The sequence below is a fragment of the Prenolepis imparis genome, unplaced genomic scaffold (genome assembly GCF_030444845.1).
Source record: "Prenolepis imparis isolate NDT839.2.m4 unplaced genomic scaffold, iyPreImpa1.0 SCAF_4, whole genome shotgun sequence".
Classification (NCBI taxonomy): Eukaryota; Metazoa; Arthropoda; class Insecta; order Hymenoptera; family Formicidae; genus Prenolepis; species Prenolepis imparis.
Window position 1 is genome coordinate 9,443,083 of NW_028141162.1, and position 25,007 is coordinate 9,468,089.

Consider the following 25,007-nt stretch of genomic DNA (forward strand, 5'->3'; position numbering starts at 1 on the left):
CACGTGTGTGTCGCTGTACTCTTAATGTTTCTTATAGTGACAGTTATGCAGGGCTGAAGAAAGAAATTAAACATCGTTCCTTCCGGCTATGTCGTGTAATCAAACGTTCGGAACAGAACAAAGTATTCGTTAAAGGGTTCTGAAACGGAACTACTGGATATTAAAATATGCAGAAAAATAAGAAAATCGTATAGAACAGCCGAAATAATGACGTGTGAGCAACACGAAGAATCTGATTTTAATGAGAAGTATTCTTGTACGCAAAAGGTACAAGATGTCAAAGATACATTTTCAATCATACTTTTTTATAAAGATATTGAAAAGAGAATTATGTTATTGCAGGAAAATTGACATAAGTAATAACAAAAAATTATCGAGAGTATGAATATAAAAATCGAAAAATTAAAGAGCATTTATCAATATAAAATATATATAAGCGTTGTAAGAAAAATCTACTTGAATTATATTGAAAAGAAATAGCATCATTAAAATGTAATGGAACTTCTATCTTCCTCATCATAAATTCACAGTCCCTAAGGTGCTTAACGCTGTAATGCTGGTAATGCAATAAACTCATTCGTGTCGCATAAACTCACTCGCTATCGTATAAATAAAGCAAAATGTAAAAATTCATATTTTGTCATTTAACATTTAATTATCTCGTATTATAACATTTTTAATTGATTCTGCATGTATTATATATTTTAATAAAAAATATATATATATTTATTATATACATGTACAATTATATAATAATTAATAAGAAAAATCATTTAAAATCAGATTTTAAAAATCCGCTATTTTTATTTATCTTTATTTTCTTCCTCTTATACTCGGTTGATATTATTAAGAACTCAGCTTGTCGAAATAACTGCACAATAAAAAGAATCCAATATCTGATATTAATCTAAGATGTATATCTAGAAGCATGCTGTCTGTCGTAATGTACTGAAGAAACTAAGTCAAAGGCTCTCGTGAGTTCCAGAAGCTTAGCCAAATTGGTTCGGCAAATATTTCTTTGTTAAGAGAAAGTACGATGTTTATTGAAGCAACTTAATTAAACTGCAAAATTTCCTCAAATAGTGACGTTTACGTCACACTTAAGGCCAACTACGTCAGGAAAATATTAAATGTTTGCACAAAATTTAAATATAACTCATATTACATTTACACACACACAAATATATATATATATATATATATATATATATATATATACATATATATATATATATACTTTGGAAATATATTAATAATATCATCTTGTAATATTATATATCCGAGATTTTTATTTAATAATCTAAATAGCTGTATATCCATTAAAAAAATTTTACTACATTTATTAGAATATATTTAGAGAATTACGTCTTAAATATTTTAATGAAAATAATAAAACGATATATACATATATCCGTAAATTATTTATTATGAATCGTTAAAATATCGCGAATATAAATAAAATATAATTGTGTGTGATTTTAAACAAATAAATATTTAATAAGATATGCGTATCGTTAAGTATCCTCACGTAGGTATTTCGAGTGCCTCAAGTTTAATATGCGTGACATAATCTACATTCTCCGCTTAATTACATTCTCTTGATAGTTCCGAACAGTATGAAGTATATAACTGGAACATTAGCTCAATAAATTTAACAAACCGCGATATCGAGATTCATGTTATTTCACGTTATTATGCAAATAGCATTGGTAAAATTTGCATAAAACTAAAATAAATTTTAAATTAATTAAAAAATTTTTATGACTATCTATTATAAATATTATTCAATAAATACATATTTTTTGATCTCTGATTAATATTTCTTATATTTTAATAAAAAGAGGATTATCGTACACATGTTGCATTATTGGATTATGCCACTTTATTATATATATTTAGTTTGTCTCTGACATTTCGTGCAGCATGATTTCTCATTCTCTAAAAATCATAAAAATGCCTCCAACTTTGCACGCCTTCATCTTGAGCGTTGTCACCCACTTTTCACACAGAAGGACAACTATGAGACAAGTCTGAAAAATTACCTTAGCTCCTTCTGCTACAAAGGTTTCATTATGGAGCACCTCGCTATTTATTTTCCTATCTGTCTCATTCCTTCACCACACTATGTTGAATCATCCTTAACGAAGACCAAGTAATTGTTCAATTAATATTAATTAAAGGCAAATGGAACACAGTTTTCGGAATCGCAAGATTTTTTCTCAATGTCACAATAATAAATTTTTAAGGAGTACTATAATTTTTTTATGATACAAATTCAGGTAGATTTTGTATAATAATTTTGAAAAATAAACTACATTTATTTAATATCATGTCTCCCAGCAAATATATACTTTTTCTAAAACTTCGATTTACAAATACTCCTTTAGAGAGGAGTTTTGCAATTTTTGTTTAAGCATAACCGAATTTTGCATTCCCTGCATTTTTCAAATGATGTAACACATACATTCAATAAATTGAATTACACAATAAGTCTCCCTCGGTCACCCTACTTATGATTTTCTCCCTCCTCTTTCTGTCATATTTCTCTGCTATCGATATAAATTGATTATTAACTCTCTCGCATAAAAATAGAACATAAATATATGCATATTCTTTGTCCCATAGCGCGTGCAGCAGTCCCACTGGTCCGATTAAACTACAATGACGCGTATCAGTTTACTGACTAGGGATCGAAACGAATATTAAATACTTAGTATGTTACTGTCATATACGCGTCATAACTACGTGCGTATCGATTACCTTTGCATGTCTTTTGTTAGCAGAAGAAACAAATGAATTCGTGATATATATCATCCATTTTTTTATAGAGAACACATAGATAATATGCAAGAAGCATCAGGAATATATGTATGTATTATCGTATATCTAAAAAACTTATACGTATTTTCATATATTGTATATCTAAAAAATTTAGTAATATGTATTTTCGATTTTACAAAAAGATAAAAGAAAGCTTGTAGTTTATCTGGAATTCATCTGCAGTTTATTTGTAATTCTTTCATAGAAGAGAGATAATCTTTACTAACTTGATAATTTGAATTTCTATATCCTAGTAATCACCAATCACACATTAATATAATATAAATGTTGAAATAAGAAAACTTTTCAGTAAAATATAAAATATTGCAACTTTACTTCTATATTGATTTTGAAAGATTCGCGGTAGTTTTACACTTGTTTTTTTTTCAAATTTGATGTAACAGAATGAACATTTAATAAATATTTTATATAAAAATATTTAATGTAATTCGAAATACGATTTTACAAACTTCATATTTAGCTCAGTGTTCATTCATTCATATGACATTGTGAAACGTAATAATACCTAATTCACAATATTTAAAATATAATGCGATTTATTTAAATTAAATTAAATCCTGTGATGCAAATTTAATGCATTTATCGATTCCGTCATATATCTGTCGTTGTACGCTATTCCATTTTGACATTAGTCTAGTTGTATTATATGTATAAATAATAATATATTAGAAAAATAAATGACTTCTTTGCAATTAAATATATAGGTATATGTATATCTAATAAAAATGTATAAAAATATTATCTATCTTCTTTAATATTCATTAAAAATAAATAAAATATAAAAAAATTAAGTGGCTTAATAAAAATAATATATCTGATAAAAAAAATCAATTTTTTTATATTGAGAAATTTGTATATATTTGAGAACAAATATAATTCAATTAATTATCGTCGAAATATCGATGTGTTCTCTCGTACGTTACAAAACGCATGATTTAATCTTTCCTTTAAATTGAAAAAAACGCGCTTAAATAATTGATTACCCGTTGCTACAAATTACTGCGTGCTTAAAGGGAGAACCGAAAGAAAGCAACTGAGTGGAAAGGATTGAAAAAGGACGATAGAAAAGCAGGGGGATGAACGATGGGAATACGAGCGTACGGCGAGTGCGATGAATGAAACATAATTTATTCAATTGATACTAATAAATGGTATTTATCGCATCATCCAGTAGTTACGTCAGAATAAAACTGATATATTGTCAGTATTGTTATATTGGAGAGAGCACTATTGATGCATATAAGAGCACATAATATGAAAGATTCAGAAATAGTGTTATAATGAAACACTATCGTAAATTTGAGCTATTTCGGAAAAAGAATTTCTAGTTTATTTTAAAATAAAATGTTACAAAATCTTGAAAGAGTAAACTCAACTACATTCAAAATTCATTCTAACATAATTAAATTTTATGTAACGCGAAGAATCTTGACATCTCATGTAGCAATTACTGTAAATGTAAAAATCTATTGTCCTATGTATTGTTTCGCATCTGCTTGTCTTTTCATTATTATTAAATTTTTACATTACGTTAAATTGATTTCATTGTATTTTCTTCAGATTGATAAAAATTTTGTTGAACAAAGATAAAGTTTGCTTGTGGTGCTTCTCTTCTGATTAATATTAAACTATTTTTATATCAAATTAATCTCTTTCTCTGCAAATGATTTCATTAATTTGAAATTATGTCAATATTAAATATAAAAAAATAGAAGCTAAACTATAGATATTTCGAGAATAGACAAATTATAGTAATACCTCTCTCATCTTTTGAATTATTTGTGATAAAGAAATAACAAAATATTTTACTATGCTCTCTAATGAGATAGATTTAATCCTGCAATAAAATATCTAACTATACTTTCCATCGATAATGCAATCGTGTTGTGCATTATAATATTTGTTCTCAGAAAACTCAAAGTTTAATTAATCCCTGCACTGTATTGAATACATAAAACTATATATACCTATATACATGAACTTAACTGCACGGTAATACGTAAAATGTAACAATAATCATTTAATATTATTTAACATAAAAATATAACCAGTAATTAGGTGTTATTTCGGATTCGCTAATTAATAATTATATTCCGCGCAAATGAAAATATATGTGTTCTCACTATCGGACAGTTTTGTTTCATAAGAAGTGTTTATGTAATTAGTCCCAAATTTATGTACCTATACATTATCAAAAGTATGTATGTGTATGTAGCTGTAAACAATTATGAACAAACAAATCACACGCGGCGCATTAAAATATTAAAACAAAATTTATTTGAGGTAAATATTATATCTTCACGAGAATTAATCTATAATTTATTGGTTGTTTATTAAATACATGCATTTTTATTTCAATTAGCACTCGTAATTTCGTAAATAATAAATGATATTCTAACTTTCACGAATGTTTAGCAAGAAAGTAAAAATTTCAGGCAGTTAATGTAATTTTGTGTTAACAAAAACCCGCGTACAAAATTTAAAAATTCGTTAACACAGCTTTATTAACAGACCTATCCATTAGTAAGATAAATCACATACGACATTCTCGTCGAGTAAAAAACTCTCAATTCGAAATACGATATCGAGATTTCCACTTATGCGTGACACGAATACTATTCTGTGTCTATCGATATTTTTGTCATTGCTTGAAAGCTTCTCCATTCATACAGAGCAATGTTCGAAAGAGGATTCAGGTTAGGTGAGAAAATGCAGGAAAATGTTAGAAAATCCATGAGTAATATACTCACATCAATGTTTCGCGATCCTTGCCTGGTTGGTGGTGAATCGTCGTCTTCTATGTACACAGGTATATCCTCGACGACACATATATCTCTTCTGTATATCACGCCGATATGAGTAAAGTAAAAGGTCGAAGACGCGCACAAAGAACGATTAAAGACGCCGCCGTTGCTTCCGGTATCGGCCGCTCAATCGGGTGGCGCGCCGATCGGGAGCGCGCCAATCGGAAACGCGCGCCGCCGTCGCGCGTCTCGGCGTCTCTCGACTCGAGGCTCAGTTCACCGCAGTCAGTCGTGCGTGTAGTCTGTGTCGGTGTCGTGTCGTGTCGCGTCGCGTCGCGTCGACGACGATTTCTCTCTCTTTTACGACGAGAGAACGCACGAGCTGCGCCGATTGTTCCAAGCACGATGCCGTGCGTCGCGTGAGAAGGATCTCACGCTTTTTACGCGTACGTGCGTTACATTACACATTGGCGTGCGCCATACCGATACTCGATTTCGCATTGTCGCGTCGTCGCGCGACATCAGTACAGTATTCGCGTATACGTTATTTCGAGTGCGACTGTATCAGTTTCGCGATCGGTGTTTCTTCGGTGACCTATGTTCCGCGCGTGTGTGTGTAGTGTATATATATGTGTCGGTTGCGCGGAATAGCGTGACGCCGTGCGCCACGTTTGAACGACCGTTACGCTACGTTCGGATTTCGGAGTACGGGAGTGCCGGTTTTGTAGCCAAGTTCATAGTATCGCGGTGTGTCCTCGGCTAGTGCGTCCTTGGTGAGGAGATTAAAGCAACAGGAGTTGCGAGGCAGGATATATAGAGACAAAGGAGCAAAGCTGTGGGGTCGTGCTGAGAGAGAACGTTAAGGACACTGTCGCTGCCTTGATTGATGGATTCGAAGCCGGACAAACGTCTATGGTAAGTAGCAATTTTTCTTTTTTCTTTTCCGTTCGTTTCCCTCGAGACTTGGTCGCGAGACGGATGCACGCAAGTTTAAACAAAGATGCCCGCGTGTATATATACGTGTACGAATACGTTTTCTCTCTCTCTCTTCCCCTCCTCAAATGTTACGAGAGAACGCCGATCGAGCTTATCTTACGTTACGGTCCGTGGCACACGAGGCGATGCACACCGGCCGTGTTCATTTTGTTCGTGTAACGCGGTCTCGCCCGGAATGGAATCTCGTCCGGAGCGGCGAACCTCGTGCGTGATCTCTCGGAATCTCTCTCTTGTCTTCGACTCTTCCAGCGACGCTCTCTCGGCTTTGCTCCTCGCTCGGTCGTGCACGACGGCGATATCATCTCGTCGCAAGACCGCAATCCGTGCTCTTCGACTTTGAAATCCGTATTCTAACCGCGTATCTAATATTAAATTCGATCGTCCGACGTAATCTGGAAATTTTATTTCTCTTTTGTGAGAGATTTGAAGAAAAAAAATAGAGAGAGCATATAAAGTATTATACGTTACATTTGAAACATATCCGAGAGAAAATGTAATTTTGATCGTCCTCGATATATGGAATTTTTATGATTTAATTTAATGATTAATACGCGTCGAGAATATTTTGATGTATGTTAATATAATGAGAATAAATATTTCAAAAATAAGAGTGCCAAATATATTGTAGCGAAAATACGGTTGTTTATGTCGATATGCGAGTATGCCGATATATTGATCGTCTGCGCGAGAATAATAACAGAATCTGAATATTTAAATTATGTAGCGTAAATCTTGAATATTTTTGATCGGTCGGGAATTACAATTATATTGAATGTCATGTAGAATGCATTTTGTGCAATGGATAATAATGGCATTGATATATTCGGGATATAATTTCATGCTATTTTATAGAGATTGATCAATCATATACATGAGATAGACTTTATTTGACAATGGAAGAAACATTGATTCAGACATACGCAAACACTCGACATTAGTATATTCAATCTTGCGAGTCTTCGGTGCCTCGTGTTATCGAATTTTTTCGGATGTTTATATTTATGTGCTCGCGTTAGCATTCCTTTGCGATATGTATAGTTAATCTCGAGTTAATTGATATTTTCGTATTTGATTACATGAGATTATACATATATTGTATCGCGCAAACATATTTTGCCATGTGAGATTTGTTAATTGAATTTATACAAGCTTTTTTTATTTGAGAGTTTTTGCGTCTATCTTATCAATGTGTTAAAATTACTTTATCCAATTATTGCGTGGACGTAAAATATTTGAGAATTCTTAAATTATATATACAAAAAATACAACTTTCTCAAGATATTTTAATAAAATGAAGATTAATTGCGTTTTTTATTTTTATTTCATCTAAAACGCAATTGTAAAATATAATTTCTAATGTGTTTTATTATATATTTTATAGTTAAATATGTTTTAAAAGCTATTAAAATTCTTATGATGCATAATAATAGAAAGATAAGATCAATAAAATAATATTTATCGTGTGTAAAAGATCTGGAAATATTCTTCTAATATTTACATATATCAATCTTCCGTAAGTCGTTGTTTGGAACAACAGTTTCGATACGAGATATCAATTCTTTCGCATAGAAGCGATCAATCTATTGCGATTGGCATGAAATAAGATATCAAACTTTTCGAGAGCTAGAGACCGAATAAAAATTTGTTTTGATCTGTATTGTATTTACTTTATCTGGGATGTCCTTTTTCAAATAGAAAAATTTGTATTTCAGAATCAGATAATAAGTTTTTTTATCTCTGACATATATACACAATTTTTTTTTTATATCAAATATCGTTAAATTATTTCGATGATCAAACATGAATAATTGGCGAGAAGTTTACCGCGTATTTTGTGTAAACAAACGTCGTATACTGCCGCTTGCCGAGATGATAAGAACTACGAGTCAGTTTGCCAACATAATTGGTGCGCGTTGTCAATTCCGAATATACGTTATTATCAAGTTCGAGGAACTTTCTCCCCAGAACGAACGAGATCCGCTTTGCAATATTATAAACGCAGTTATTTGTACAAGCTCTCTTCCTTCCCTTCATTGAAAGTCGAGACAACCGAACCGTTCTATTAAAACGACAATCGAGTCGCTAGATAGCGAGCAAGAGTCGACAATTTCGTAGAGCATTTAATTATAAGGTTTCATCTCGCAATTTAGAAGAGTTTCAAATGTAAAGAGAAAAGTCTATTTCTTCGACAAAGCACTTTCGTTTATCAAACATGGCAAAAATAATGTCCGAAGGACATTGATAACGAATATGTATACTACTTTTCTAATACTTTTGTGTCGGATAGGAAATTTTATCAATAATACATTAACAGTAATAAATTTTATAAAATAATTTCTTTTAATTAGAAATTTTGAGATGTAAGAATAAGTTAAAATTTTTGATAACAAAAATAGCGGCATTGTTTCGATAAACGTTTATATAGTTCATTAAATATCTATCTATACTATTTTCAAGCAAATTTATACGCTAACATAGTGATTTATTCATGGACCTGTGAACGAGTTGAAACGTTCATTTCTGTTTCAATAACATTCCGATGGATGTATACCATTTTAGTGCCTGAAAATTTGAAATCGCAGTTTGATATTTTCATATTCATCCTGATCATATTTTGAGTGGAGAAATATATATGCGGCTTTTTTTTGTTTATCGATTCCGCATCAATATGGAAATATATGCGCTATAAAGAGAGTAGTTCATTTTTTGTTCGATATTCACACTGTATTTTTCAAATTTGAACATTGCAAGTTAAATAAATATACCTTTCGAGATTGTTTTCACGATATAATCTAAAATGCTGATGTTTAAGAATAAAAATGTGACGAACGTTACATTCCTGTGAATTCTTTCTTCGTGTTTCTCATCTTTGTAACAATAATAGTGTTACATATTTAGTATCAAATAGAAATGTCTACATGTAACGCCCTATGTGCTGCATCAGCGATAAATAATATTTAGAATTATTTTTCTTTTAATATATCTTATTTTTTTCTGTGACATTTGTAATATTTTACTTGAAATGTGTAATAGAGCACAATATCGAATAACATATCCGGTTACATATATAGATGCACAGCAATCCGTTTTGACCATAAATCGGCTACGTCATTGAACTCTTAAGCCGTCTCGCCTTATTCCTCTGCTCTCAGTCATCGTGACGCATCGCGAGTCTTATGATAAAAGATACGTGTATGAATCATGCGTGAGCATCCAGTTGCCCTGCCTTGAATGACGTGCGTGTCGTCTGATCATACATATCTTCGTGGTAGAGGATTCTCAGTCTACCGCACCTATATTGCGATTCCAAAAAAACATCAGGTAGAAAATAAGTGAGAGTTAAACTCTAGATATGCCAACACGTGACATAGCATTAGTTACGGTCATTCTTGGAAAAATCTTATTGTTAGTCAAAACAGAAACAGGATATTGGAAAAAATATTAGGAAAAGGAAAAATCGTATATCCTAAAAGAAATAGATATCTACAGAAAAGGAAACGGAAAAAAGAACAAATAAAGAAAGAGTATAAAATAGAATAATAATTTATGTTCATAGCTAGTATCTTTTTTTCTTTTGTGAGGATGAAAAAAGTTAGATAAATTTTACATTTGTATAGTATGTGAAGGAAAAAAAAGATAAATTGATAAAAGATAAAAGAATAATTTAGAAAATGATGCATTTTTTCTCGTATGAAAGCTTTATAAAGCTCATTTGAGAGATTATTATAAAGCCTGATATGCGCGCACATATTACGGAATATTTCATAATACAGTTTGGTTTTATACTTTAGATACGAGATTAGAAACGACAGCTCGTATTATGTGGGAGCAGATATTATTTCCAACTCTATATATGTATGTATACCGGGTGTCCCATTTTAAAGGACCCACTCAAATATCTCAGAAACACTGCGTTAAATCGAAAAATGTTTCCTACAAAAGTTGTAGGGTTTCGAAAAGGACATAACATAGTAATATTCATACGACCTTGGGCGGCGCCTCCAAGGTCAAGTGAAGGTGAGAATGAATTTTTTTAATGGAAACCCATATTTTTTATTATAACATCTTTTTCTACTAATTAATTTGAACAACTTTTATCTGAAGCATTTTTTTATTTTCCTAATATTTTTTCTTCTTTTCAAAATTCATTCTCACCTTCATTTGACCTTGAAGACGCCGCCCAAGATCATATGAATATTACTATGTTATGTCCCCCTCGAAACCCTACAACTTTTGGAGGAAACATTTTTCGATTTAACGCAGTGTTTCTGACAATGAGATATTTGAGTGGGTCCTTTAAAATGGGACACCTGATATATTCTACAAACTTTAAAATTCAAATTTGTGTGTAGCATAGAAACATGTCCTGTGAGACATAATCCTTCTTTTGTAGTACGTTAATTATTCCGCTAATATTATTTGTAGTTATTACATACGTTGTTATTAAAATCTATGTTTCAGAATAGTGTTAATTTTAAAGAGATGCATTTAAAATTTATAATAAGAGGAAAATGTTAAAACCGACGAAATTATAAATGAACGATATTTTTTATCTATTGATTAATCGCTTTAATTTATAATTATATATTACAGTTATAAACGAGAGATTTTTTTTTTACTCTGGTATGCGTCTTCAATGTTCGATGTTGCTCATCTTTCGATATCCCGCGCGCGCAAATCGAACCGCAATCATTAGTCATGATTTATTTCGCGTCATTCATGCTAAAATAGTCGTCAACCTTCCGAGAAAGGGACTCTGATTCATGATTTTGAAAGCCGTTCGTGAGACTGAATGCCAGGGAGCGACTTACTATGATTTTAACGATCTGTGGTTGTGTATGCGCATCGGTACGCATCGCGCGACAATAAAACGTTTCTTCGGAATCAGCCGGTTCTTGTCGCCCGCCGTGACGTTATCTCGTGACGAGATCGGAGACGGTAGTTTACGCTTGCCGATTGCGGCGCCGGTGACCGTCGTTACCTCACAGTTGGCAGTCCGTTGGAAATTGCTGAAATAGAAACGTCGGGTAGACATAACATTTTCACAGAAACCCGTAAATCGTTGCTTTTTCTTCGAATGTCGAGTAGTGCGCTAAGTCGACCGAGTCAGGGCGCCGGGATTTTCCTTTAATGGATTTCGAACGCGCTAGGATTTGTAAGTTAAAAGAATTCTCATCAAAGATGTGAAACGTAATAAATCGTTGACCACACAGATTGATATTGATTCAATAACGCTCTATAGGTATTTCTAATACACGATAATAAATTATTAAATTGTAAGCAAAAACATATAAGAAATCATAAAAATAATAAGATATAGAATTTTTAATGGATTTTATGATATATTCGTGTGCGCATGTCATATATAATATATAAACGCGTATCTCAAATGAAAAAATATTTATATCAATATAAATGATATAAATTTTGTTTATTTGAGATAAGCGTTAATATTTGTTGTATAACATGTGGCATTATATATAATCTATAAAACTAAAAAATAATATTCATTATAAAGTAATTTTCTTTGTATTGTTTCTTTATAATGTTCGCTGAGATTATTTACGATACGAGTCAGCACAAGTTTTGCACAATTCAGCGCAATTTAAAAAGCAGCGTTTTTAAAAGTGCTGCGTTGACCATGGGAACATTTTATCTTTTAAAGAATAGCGTCAGTTAGGCACGTAATGTCCAGGACAGAAACTGGCACGAATTTAAGATCAGCATAAATTGTTTTCGTAAGTTGTCCAAAAAAAATGCTGGAGGTGGAGAGGAATTAATTTTATTTTATTAACTATATTAACGAATGTATTAATGAGGATGAATGTTTATCCAAAAATATTGCTCGTTACTTGACTTTGTAGTAGAATTACAGTTACAGAATTACACGTAGATATTTGAAAGGAGAATGATTAGCTAAAAGCAAGTGTTGTTTTTACGATACTTAATAAAGTATCTATGAAATGGTTTGACCTCGCCGTGTTAATGGAAGATAAAACAAGAACAATTTTCTGCCATAAATAACTACGTATTACATTGACAGACAGCGCTACATTATGCACATTCCATAAAGGGCACTTACTCTGATTAAGTCTCTAGGCTTATTATGCACTATATAGTATATAGATGCAGATGGGATGGACGCATCGGATATTGCTCAGTAATCGTGCGGACATGAAAGGGCAACGTGAAGCATTTTACTAATATTTTCATTATGTACGGGATCAATCTCTTACTCGAAGGAATTAATTATCTTATCGTGCGTGTATTTGTGTTTGCGTAATTTGGCGTGGTTCGTTCTAGTAGCGCGAAACGTACGTCGATTCGACGCAGCTTGTTTGCCCCCCCTCCCCCCCCCCCATCTTCTATCCCATCTCTTATACACGTATTACACATCGTATATACGTGCGTGTTTTCACTTCTGTTGGCGGGAAAGTGCACACTGTAATCTGATTTAAAGTCCACTCCGAGTGTGGTACCGTTGACTGTGGCCGTAGAATATAGGAACAGCACGCAATGGAGATCTACGTGACTGATAAAACGACCGGGCTCGCGCAGACTTTTTCTCTCTCTCTACGGATGTTTTATTTCGTGTATAACGCTCTTTATACATCGGATCATTAGTGACGTAGCTTTGAGGACTTATCGAGCGTCATAACGAAACACGGTCAAAACCCGGAGTCGTCAATCACAACGATAAGGCATTTTAGTCGATACTTTTATTTAAATTTTCTTGAATTTATCCCCGTGCAACTTCTCCTCGATTCGTTGTCTTTCTTAATGAGAAGAAATCCGCTTGAACGTCCATAAGCAGTACTGTCTCTTCACGTTTTTCTCTTATAGAGTCTCTTCTATATGTATTTTAAAGATAAAAAAGGAAATTCAAGACTTGGATTTTTTTTACAAGATTCGTTTGCTTTATTCACCAAATCTTACTTTCTTCTTCCTCTGTCATTTTACTCGCGATGTTAGTCGTTGAAACGAATGGACCACGAAAGGAACGGATTGAGCTGAAGCTTTCTAAATCCTCATCGATCGTTCGTAATGGACGAGACGACGCGGGATGACTATGAATTTTTAATACGATCACGTCGGAATCATTATGCCTTGTCAGTGCGATTTACAATCCTCGTTGTGCGCGCGTAATGTAAGACTTATGAGACTTCATCGTGTTTCGAATGATAATTCTTCCTATCCTATTCTATCCTACTTCGGATTTCCCTCTGACAACGTCAAATAAAGGCGACAAGCCGCTAAGTGCCGAAAGAAAAAATATTACGGAAAAATATTATGGAAATTAACTTTCCTCAAATTAGCTTTCGTCATTTCTCATTGTACTTGCAGCTTTTTAACGGCAATATGTAATCTAACAAGATTCTCGACGTGGCACGTCTTAAATATGCGATCCGATCTCGAGGAGAGATTGTCATTACATCTTAATCCTTACAAAGAAGGAAACGTTTTATGTTTCTCTTCCACGTCATGTCGGATTCAAACTGACTCGGTATTAATAATATGTACGATGTAGGATTACGTCAATAACGCATAATGTAATGAACATTTTTGCCAATCTTATTGTTAGAATTTCAACTTAAAGTTTATAATTAATAAAATCTTGTTTCTCGGATTCTCTGAGAACTGAGTATCAATTTTCGTATAATGAAAATTGTTATTCAATATATTAAAATTTTTTTTTTTTGTCTAATCGTTAAAAATCTTCTAAGCATATTAAAAATTTTAAATGAGTTACTTTATAGAGATATTCTTTTCACTTTAATTTAAATTATATTTTATTATATCAAAAATTTAATTTAATTATCAATTTCCATTTATTAATTATCAATATCAAAAGTGGAAAAATTAAAAAGTGTTAAAATGTAGTAGATGACAATATTTTCTCTTTAGAAAAATAAAAGCTTCAGCATATATTACCATATTTTGCAATTTAGTTTGTGTTTATTCGCCGTTCTTTATTCACATGTGTTATATTGACTATCGTTTAACAGTCCTTTGTAAACAATATATCAACGATCCGAAGTTTTACTGGTTGATCGGAAGAGAAAAACATGTTTGAAAAATTGGACCACTCTGTCGTAGCCATATAACAAGGCTTCTATAGCGGCCACGCAACAAAGCCGGTAATTGTTGTTGGATTTAGTATATCTATGATCTCAATGTGTGCGTTTATCATGGTACATTTCGGCTGTGCTGTCCTGCGATAAAAATATCCAAGAATATCTGTGGAAGATAACACATAATTTTTTTTTTTTTTATATTTATATGGCAAATGTAGTGAGATTATATTATGTATAATTAATGAAGTTTCGAGTCTCATGCTATTAACGTAATTACCTCTATTATCATAATTGTTATTGTGATAATATACTGCTGAAGCAGACGTGTTATTACATAAATACATCGAGTAAATTAATCTTCTTAATCATGCCACAATGGGAGTTGCTATATATCGGTTTAATGAATTTTTTCGAATAACATATGCGATTAAATATCACAATTTAATTCTTTTCCTCTCTCTCTCTCTCTTTCTCTCTCTTTCACCTACTAAATTATATTTATATGCTGAATAAATTTTTTATTATATTTGATTAAAAATTACATGTAAAATGGAGTATAGATATTATATGTATATAATTACATTGAAAATGAGCAAAGTATAAGATTTAGAAGATTATAACATTTGTTGATATTAACAATGAATTATAGGCACAAGTGTTCTTTGTATTATTCAATGGGTTAAGTACACGTCATGCGATAATGTATCGCATTTAACGTTTCTTACGTATCTTTAAACAGATCTTATGCAACGCATCGAACGTTCTAGTTTCGAAGAAATTGCGCAAGAGCTTAAGTCGTACGTAAACCTTCTCGAAGTGCAAATGTAAGAATGTTAACACATCGTTATTGAACGCGTTCATTCATTAACCTAATATCATCTCAACGTGCAGTTTAACAATGATTACACTATGGCTGTATTTTATATTGAATTGTAGATCGTTTGTCTCTCCATGAAAGATTTTTCTATAAAATTTCTTGAAAATAAAAACGCCACAAAATTTCATTATGTTTAATTCGTTTAAAATTAAAAAAAAAATAGTACATAAGATTTCTCTCATTCTCATTAGCTTCGTTCTTAGTATGAATATTATATTTATATAACAAGAAATATAATTCAAATGCATATTGCATGTAAAAGTATGGTATCATTTCACTTGCAAGTTAAAATAAATGAGGTTTCTTCGCGCACATATTAATTTGTGTACTAGCAGAAGTCCGTTGCAGTTAACGTAAACGCGTTTGCTTGTTATGTGGCATGCCAGTATATTCTTAATATACACTCCGTAGGGTAGGAGGTGAGGATGATATAAACGGACATTCAAATGTTTGATTAAGTCGCATACTCTGTTTACAATCCCACAAGAAAAGTTTTAATATCGGTGATATGTGAGAATGTACATCTGTTATTGTTATATAAACTGCTTCGATGCATTTAGTTTTTCTTTTTCAATCTTCTGTTTTATTCAAGTTCTTTTGAGTAATATTGATGTCAGACATTTTCAATATAATCGATATATATATATATATATATATATATATATATATAATATTGTATTTTTTAAGATCTATATCATATGAAAAGTTGCATTATAACTGGAATATTATTAAATGTGCTGATTTTTTCTCGGATTATATGACACTCGATGATGTATTTTTATGCGCGTCCTTCTAATCCGATATGTAATTAATCCGACATGTAATTTTATTAGTCTTACGCAAAATCCAGCCTTCAATTCAGTAAATAACCAGATCGAATTCCGATCATCTTGTATCATGATGAGATGCAAATAGCTGTAAATAAGAGTATTATTATCTTCTATTTTCTTGAGATATTTTTAATTTATAATTCTCTAAACTCACAAATATCATATATGCTTGATGTTAAATTAAAAATTAAATATCATAACTTTAATTTCTTTACAATAACTTGTAAACTAAAAATTTTATTAATTGTTTGTGCAAGTGATTCTTCTAACCTAATGCATAAGAATATTGATTAGTTTTATGTATAAACGAGAATTGTGGCTACGCTATACAATGAAGCTGTCTGTTTATAATTTAATGATTATATCTTGATGCATGTTTCTGATGCGGATCTGACGGTGTGAAATGAAAATAGGATTCTATAAAGCATGATTGATGGGGATTAATGGGGATTAATGGAGAATGAGTACAATTTGAGTTATAGCGACATTTATCATCAAATATTGACAATTACGTTCACAATAGCAATGTATTAATCTTATGTAGTCCTTGTTAAAAATGGTTGCAATTCGCGAGAACATTTTCATAAGAAATAGGATTCAAGTTCTATAAGCATATATGTGTATATATATATATATCTCGTTGACGTACATTTTCAATCGGAAAATTTGTGATTGAATCTAGGATATGTTTAACCAATTAAATATTGAATTCCATTGGCGCTGGGTCGCTTTTCTTCCGAGCAAACAAATCGGAAAAACTCCACTCTTCGGCTATCACTCCGATTGTACTTTGAGCTTTCTGAATATCGGAAATATATCGACCGTTAGTTGGACAGCTTCTAATATGAAAATTATTAAAATGTTGAAGAAGTCCTGCGTAAGAAAGTTAGATTAAAGCCAAAGTTCAAGATCGACAGGCCCGATGTTTGCTGAGCTCGAGCTTGAATCGACTCGAGAGTCCAGGTTGCATTTTTCATATAGGCATTAATCAACGTCGCACAAATCGACACCATTTCCTGGAGGGGCGTATATTGAAATAGCTACCAACAATATGTTGGGGTATGCGGAAAGGTAGATTCATGATAAGTATGATCAATCAAGAATTGCCTGTGCACTGCGACTTTTTTAAAAAGAGAAAACAATTTAGTTGATTCTAAAGATACTAGAATGCATTATCAGGAAAATATTACCGCGAATATATTGTACATTTGCATGTCGAAGAAATCGCTTAAAATTACTATGCATAATTCAAAAACTTAATGTATTACTTTAAATTGTTAGTGATTAAATTATGTATTGTATAAGTAAGTATTACAGAATTATATATACACATTTGGAGTCTCGACGATTTATCGTTCGTATGATAACTTATATATATAGTTATCTAATAAAAAAAATTATCGAACCATTTATAAGGTCAAATCTAATAATTCTTTCGTCTTTTTATGTATTTATTCTACAACAAAAATAAATCTCGTGAAATTTTTCCTAGGTCAAAGTAGGGCACAAGAAGTGCGACCGCATGTACAATATCAAGCTGAGATTCTGTATATAGCGCGTAAATAATTCTGTCGATATTTGCTCTGTTCCATACTTGTCTCTGATTTGAAGGTTTGACATTCGCGAAATTATTTCCATCGACGTTCCGTAAACCCGTAATACGCAGAATGCTGAAAATATATCGCGAAATCGCGCAGATGCATACTGAGCACACAGCCGAATGAAAGATCCGGCGAGGCTCGAGAGCGCTATATATATTACGAAAGTAAATATATGAAAGAGGGGAAAAACAGGGGATAAGACGCATGTGCAGTCGATTCACATAAAAAATGATGTTTTCTACGTATACATAATCCCGCGGGCTTAATATCAAAGGCGAAGGCCGCGTGCTTGGCATCATTCGCGTGAGTGCAGTTATGAAGGGATTCTACTTGAGTGTAAACATTTTCCCAACGACGAGGAAACAATGAGAAGAAAACGAGGATAGAAAGTGTGAGTGGCAACTCGTTTATTTACGTGCGTACTGTTCATTCTTCATCGAGGGAGATCATGAGAAACTATTGTATATATTATCTATTGTATATATTGTATATATTATCATAAAAGTTTATCGCAAAAATTCAATTATACGTGCAAGCAGTATAGAAAATAAGCAAGTATAAGAATATTAATAATCGTGAAAGTCCACAGTGCAGATCAATAAATTCCATTTTTCCCAGTAAATTGATATATAAATCGCTAAATGGAGATTCAATTGAAAGTCTGAGCAAATACATCGCCAAGTGTACAAAGGATCACTTCTTCACTCGCTTTCTTTTTTCTTTCGCTATCGGTTCGCGTGAGTCATACTCGCCTTGATTTTTAATATTCAGCAAATCGTTAGTGATATAAAGCAAACTTTGTATCCACGATGCACAGTCGCATTAACGGTGAGGTATCATTAATATCGAGGTCGCACTCGCGATGCAATTTGTGATACACTTTTGCTACACAATTTTTATTTGCGAGCGCAAAAATAAATTGTTTCCTCTTTGACGCAACAATCGCAGATTTCGCGATATATTTTACATTTTTTTTTTTTTGCCTAAAGACGCGTTAGATCGAATAATTGCTACGAGTTATTACGCGTGAAAATTACCGAAATAAAATTACGCGTTATATTACGTGAAACAATTAATACGCAGAATTCCATGCACGCGTGTGATTTCGAAATCATTTTATCCGCTTGAAATCGAAGATGATATTGCGTGCGATTTACATAAGAGAGATATATGCAAGATCATATATGTATACATATATCCGAGCCTATTTACGATCAAATGCGATTATTGGACTGAAAGGACGCGTATATCCGCGTTGACGCGCCCTTTTTCGGCGATAAATTTCTTTTTCACCGTTACATCTCGTTTCACACTGGTTGATTGAACGTGGTTGAATGTGAAGTAGTTGTACTCATTGGGAGAAGTACCGTAAAGGCGATTAACGTCCGCTCCAATTTCTCGTATCCCTGACCAACCGAATACACGAAAGAGCAATTTGTATTAAGCCTCTCTCCGCGCGATTCATATAACCACCGATCTACGTATAATTAAGAAAGTAGGTTTTTCTTGCAAATTGTAAAATCGTGCTCACTAGACAATTGTATTACAGAGAACTTTGTACGCGCTACACATCGGCAACATACTCGGCAACATAGAAATTTTTCGACGTATGTCAAGTCTCATCGATATCGAAGTGTATCAAGAAGAAGACACTACGAGAGAGAAGTTCGCGTTTCGATTATTAAGACAATTATTATTTTCCGAATCGGCGCGACATCGTTATGCCGCGCCAATATTTTTTCCGCTTCGTCGGGAAAACGCGACTAACGAAGCGGAAGTAGGAAAACTTGCTCGGGAACGGGAGAGGATGATCGCGCTTACCGAGTACACTCGTTTGTTTTCTTTTATTACTTGCTCGCAAACCTGCACTACCTGGGATTTATTCGATTTGGCTTACCGGATGGCGGTGTGGTCTGAAATCGCGGATTCATTAACATACGTACGACCCAGTTGTTTTCGCGTATTTCCTTCTTTTTGTTGCGTTGCGATAAGTACAACGCGGCCCCAGGTCGAATATTAAGATACATGAAACTCGACCGTTTAATGTTAGCATTCCCGGTATCGTTGCATTCAAATAATTCATCTCGCCAATGTATAGTGCGTGCAAATTTCTTTCCTGAATTTAATGCTGCCGTCTTGTGAATACGATATTACAAATGTATATGTATACATATACATACCTTTCGACATGCTCATATATAATAAAGACCTCACGATTAACGAATTATGCACTATATTGTTATATTATTATATAACTATTGTATTGATCTGCTGTAATGTATAGTACTTATTATTTTGATATGATTATTGACGCACAGTATTATTTAACTCTGATATACTGCAGAAATAATAACAATATTTACTTTATTTAAATCCAAGAAATAAACAAAAATATGAACGTGATTAAAAGAGAGCATGTTAATTAAAAATAAAAAAATTTAAGCAAAAGCCAACTTCATCCCAACTATATTAGAACAGGGGCTCTTATCTTGATGAAATTATAATTTTTTTTTCTATCAAAGCTATCACAGAGAACTACTCTTTTATATTTGTGTATTTAATAAATGGATACGGGGGGGGAGGGGGTTTAACACGATTTTTTTACGCAACATTTTTTTCATTATCTCGCCATCTAATCTTTTGTTAACGTGGCTCGAATATAGATTTTATATAGTCAGTGATGAAAAATCGTTTGAATGATATATGATACGTGATATATGATGTCGAATTTTATAAACAAACTTCTGTCTCGGGTTACATGACGAGAATAGAAAAAACGCGAATTTCCCTTCGTTTGGAACCGGCTGTGCATTTATTCATACCGCGCCGACGGACGGTGGTGCTTCACTTTTTCGGGGCTGCTATTTGTTTCATTTTCCCACGACTGCTACACTCAGCTCGTTAAGCGTGTGTAACGCGTATATGCAAACATATGCTCCAATTACGGAAGTTTGTATATAATGATCTAACTGCGGTATCGAGAAGCAAATTGGCTATGCTTCACGCTCTATTCGTATAACCGGCCGCACATCGGCCGATATTACGTTTTAGTGCGCGCTGCTGGGTGCCCATACAAGCTGGGGAAGCCCCGTAGAGCATAGAGAGCCGGGGAGAGCATGCTCGTATACGAAGCTAAAGACGTTCGTGCTAAAATATTCATGCTTCATAAGAGGAAGCGTCGTGCGAGAGCGCCGGCCGTTTCCCGAGAGCGATGTAAAATCGCGAGAGAGCGCGTGCGAGAGCGAGCCGTTCGCAAATTTACATGGGATATATCCGAGGGAGGAACCTTAAGCGAATCTACTATCAACGCGGTAACGATTTCGCGTACGATGAGACCCGGAAATTCGTCCGTCCGAAAGTTGTCGAAACCGAGGGATAAACCGCTGGGGAATGTTGGTTGTACAAGATCGGGATATTAGTAGAGGAATTAACGGGCATTAGTCGAATGGGGGGATATTACTCAATTAGAGAGTATTCTAATATCCATTTAACTCTTAAATCATCGCAAGAATATCAAACATCGTTTCATTGTGTAATGATTATCACAATTTGATCACTCAACATTACCACGTGTATTATTAGCAAATACTAGAGTATCGGTGATGTATGTATACTACTAATGTATACATTCTCTTTGTATTATCTAATCGGAATTACTATCAAATTACTCTGTTATTACGGAATTAGCGCGTATATATAAGCTTTTGAGCAACGGATTCCCTTTTCCCGATTGAAGCAACCTTTGTAAGTCTAGAACGCAATTACATCGGGATGTATCGTTATTCAACACGACGTCGAGACGATAACGATTTTATGACGATAATAATGATAAACTCATTTACACGACAACGTCTCACAGCTTGCGAGACCCACCCCGTCTTTGCTCTTTGTCCCGAAGAGAGCTGCGAGAGCAGAGGCGTTATTTTATCGTCTAGGACAACGCCGTGCGCAATTTATTTCGGATACCGGAATTCTCTACGGAATGAAACCAGTTCGAGATGGCGAGTATCGATAATTCACAGTGTCACGCGTTTACATAGTGCGTAGCGGATAACTATATCGACGCTGTCCCGCGGATAATCTTTCATTCAGCGTACCGTTACGAGCTTGCAGAAGTCATTTGTATAACGAATCGCTGACGGTTGTTCGCTCGTGCACAATCGATTTGATACGCCGAGGCACAGAGTCGTTTGCAAACCAGAAACTTTTCCAACTGTTTTCATTGCCTCCGTAATTTCCTCATCCAATATTCAAAGAAAATACTTGCTCGAAATAGTCATCTGCTTTTGAAATATTCATATATTTATATGACATGTGTGATATATATTATACACACGAACGATAAATGTTACATCCAAATTTTGAGCTCTTTATTTCGATAATATTCAAACAATTTCTACTTATACGCTGACCCGAATCATTATTAGTGTCTTTTGTGATTTTAATATCGCGGCTTTGCTGAATAGGGTATCCTTGACGCCTAGATCGCCTCTATAGAGATTGTACAATGCGACTAGCGTTTCTCGAATGCCAATATGACGGATTTCCCTGGAGGTTGCAAACTACTTGCGCAGTGAGGGCACGTATGTATCGATAGTGGCGATCTATCGATTAATGTTAATACGCACACGTGTCAGAATTGGTTCCTGTTGTTAGGGCACATTCGCATAATAGTTGACATTTCTGACTCTTGTCCCCAAACTCCCATGATCGAAGAATTTACATGTATATATATCAATATACATATATGTAGGAAGATTGCCGTGTATAATTTGCGTTATTCTATATTGACAATACCATCCTATTGAGCAATAATGTCTTTTCATGTTGGCTTCGAATAAAGAGGATGTTGTAACCATAAGTGATCTTGTTTGATATTTCTATAGGATATGAAAATTGGTTCGCGAGCAAATTATGCGTAGTGAGAATATCGCTTTTTATTGGCCTCAGCGCTCCTCTCTTCTTTTAAAACCAAAAAGTACGTAAATGATATAAATTGAAATAATTTTGTGATGTCACTGCATTAAAATCATAAATACGTCGCCAATAATAAATAGAATGCATATTTATATCATGTAGATATTTAAAAATTTATTATTAATTATAATTGCTATAACTTTTTTTCTTTTACTTATAATAATAAATTCTACTAATTTATAGAAATTAATTTATAGAAATCATCCGAAATTAAAAGATCTGCTCGACTATTTGTTAGCAATCTGTCGTGCAATATCTGTTTAATTAGAATATTACTCTGATATGTGATGTGATTATATTTCTTCCGCAAATAAGTATAAACTATTTTAAAAACTAGATTACATAGAAACCGATGTATATCTATTTCTATTTGATAAATGCAGCTGCACACACACACACACACATACACTTACACACACAATTAATTTAATTTTAGAAAATGATTCTTAGATTTATTATATTCAGTTATTATATTCAGTTTTCAAGTTGTTAGTTTTAAAACAGTGAATTTTTTAATTTAGCACATCTCTATACAATATTATTTTTTGTGTTTTTTTTTCTTACCGTTTTCTTATAAAATTTTCACTTTTAGCTACAAATATTGCGTTGTGCTATCATATAACTTATATAAATAGTGTATAAAAAAAGATAAATGTGTACATTTACACTGCATTTATGTGTGGCAACAAGCAGTCACAGTAATTAAAATGACTCTAAAATAAATATACTGGCGAGTTTAAAATCACATGTATGATAATATAATGAAATAAATATTAATATGCTTCGCTTTGTGTGTTAAATTAAAATGATTACAACACAATAAAACGAGCAATTCATTATATTACAACCAAGATAAAGTAATTAATTCACGCTTGCGTGGCTTTACATTTTTTATTAGTTTATAGTTGTATCTTTGATTTTGCACAAAAATTAGCTTATTTTTATTACCTTAAAGTAATTAATAGAGAAAAAGAAAGAGAGGGGGGGGGGGAGAGTAATGAGATTTATTTATTTTAAAATTATCATGACAAAATTACCAATAAATTATCAATAAATTATTAATAAATGATCATTGGCTCAATTAAATAAGTCCGATTTACATAATTATGTAATAATTAAAAATTATTAGAGAGAGTATACATTATATTTTAATATTTTAAATAATTATATATACATATATATGTATATGTATATATAATTTCTTTTCTAGTGAGATGAAATCGAGGAATGAAATTATACGATTGGTTTGTAAAATACGATATTTTTAGGAACGTGTTAAAAAAAACCAAACTGCAAAATTACTCTTTCAATTAAACGATCTGAAAATTTTGAGATAAAGAAGCGCGTTATTAAACAAATGTCATTTTATTCTTATGAAACCATCAACGCTCGCGACGTCTTAAAAATAATATAGAAACTTATCATCTTCTCTACCGTGTCTTTTTACATCTTTATGGCTTAACGGTAGTAGAGCGTGCACTCGCGTAGAGCGGATTTGCGCCAGCTACGTTTTTTCAAGGGATCGTTACGCATTGTAAGTGAACGACTGTTCACGGAGCAGGCTATAAAGATGGCCGAGATGCATATGCGCGAAAGTGGTCATGATGTTTTTTACGTTTTCTCGGGTAATTTCCAGTATATATAAGATTTTTAACGTGCTTGTCGCGCGCAGACGCGAACACGAGGACAGTTGTCCTATATCTTATCCTGTCGATTTTGGTTTAATTTGAGTCCTAGACGTGCAGTGTGTGTCTTGAGCACTGATGGTCGGCACGTGCAACGGCAATTCCTCAAGAAACTTTAGAATCCCCGACTCCACTCGACACGAAAATTCCGTCCTGAGTGCGAGATGAAGCAGGGTCGTTTTCTCCTCTTCGACTGCGCCGTTGCACGCGCACGTTCTATATTAGGGAGCTGCATGCAAAAGTTGGCACTAATCGATGCTCGTATTATCCCATTTCGATTGATCGATGCTATTTTGCACATTTCTAAAATTGGCGCGTTCAAGTTATCGAATAAAACTTGTATGCTAATTCTATAATACCCGATTATTAAATAGTAATTTT

The 25,007-nt window shown here is 33.1% G+C and overlaps 1 protein-coding gene across 1 annotated transcript in view; it reads left to right on the forward strand.

Moving 5' to 3' along the window:
* The first annotated feature begins 5,879 nt into the window (after window positions 1-5,879).
* Kek5 (leucine-rich repeat, immunoglobulin-like domain-containing kekkon 5 protein) overlaps window positions 5,880-25,007 on the forward strand; it is a 211,029-nt gene continuing 191,901 nt past the window's right edge. Inside the window, exon 1 of the mRNA XM_083035532.1 lies at window positions 5,880-6,500. The gene's annotated coding sequence lies outside the window, so the exon portion shown is untranslated. The remainder of the gene's footprint in view (window positions 6,501-25,007) is intronic.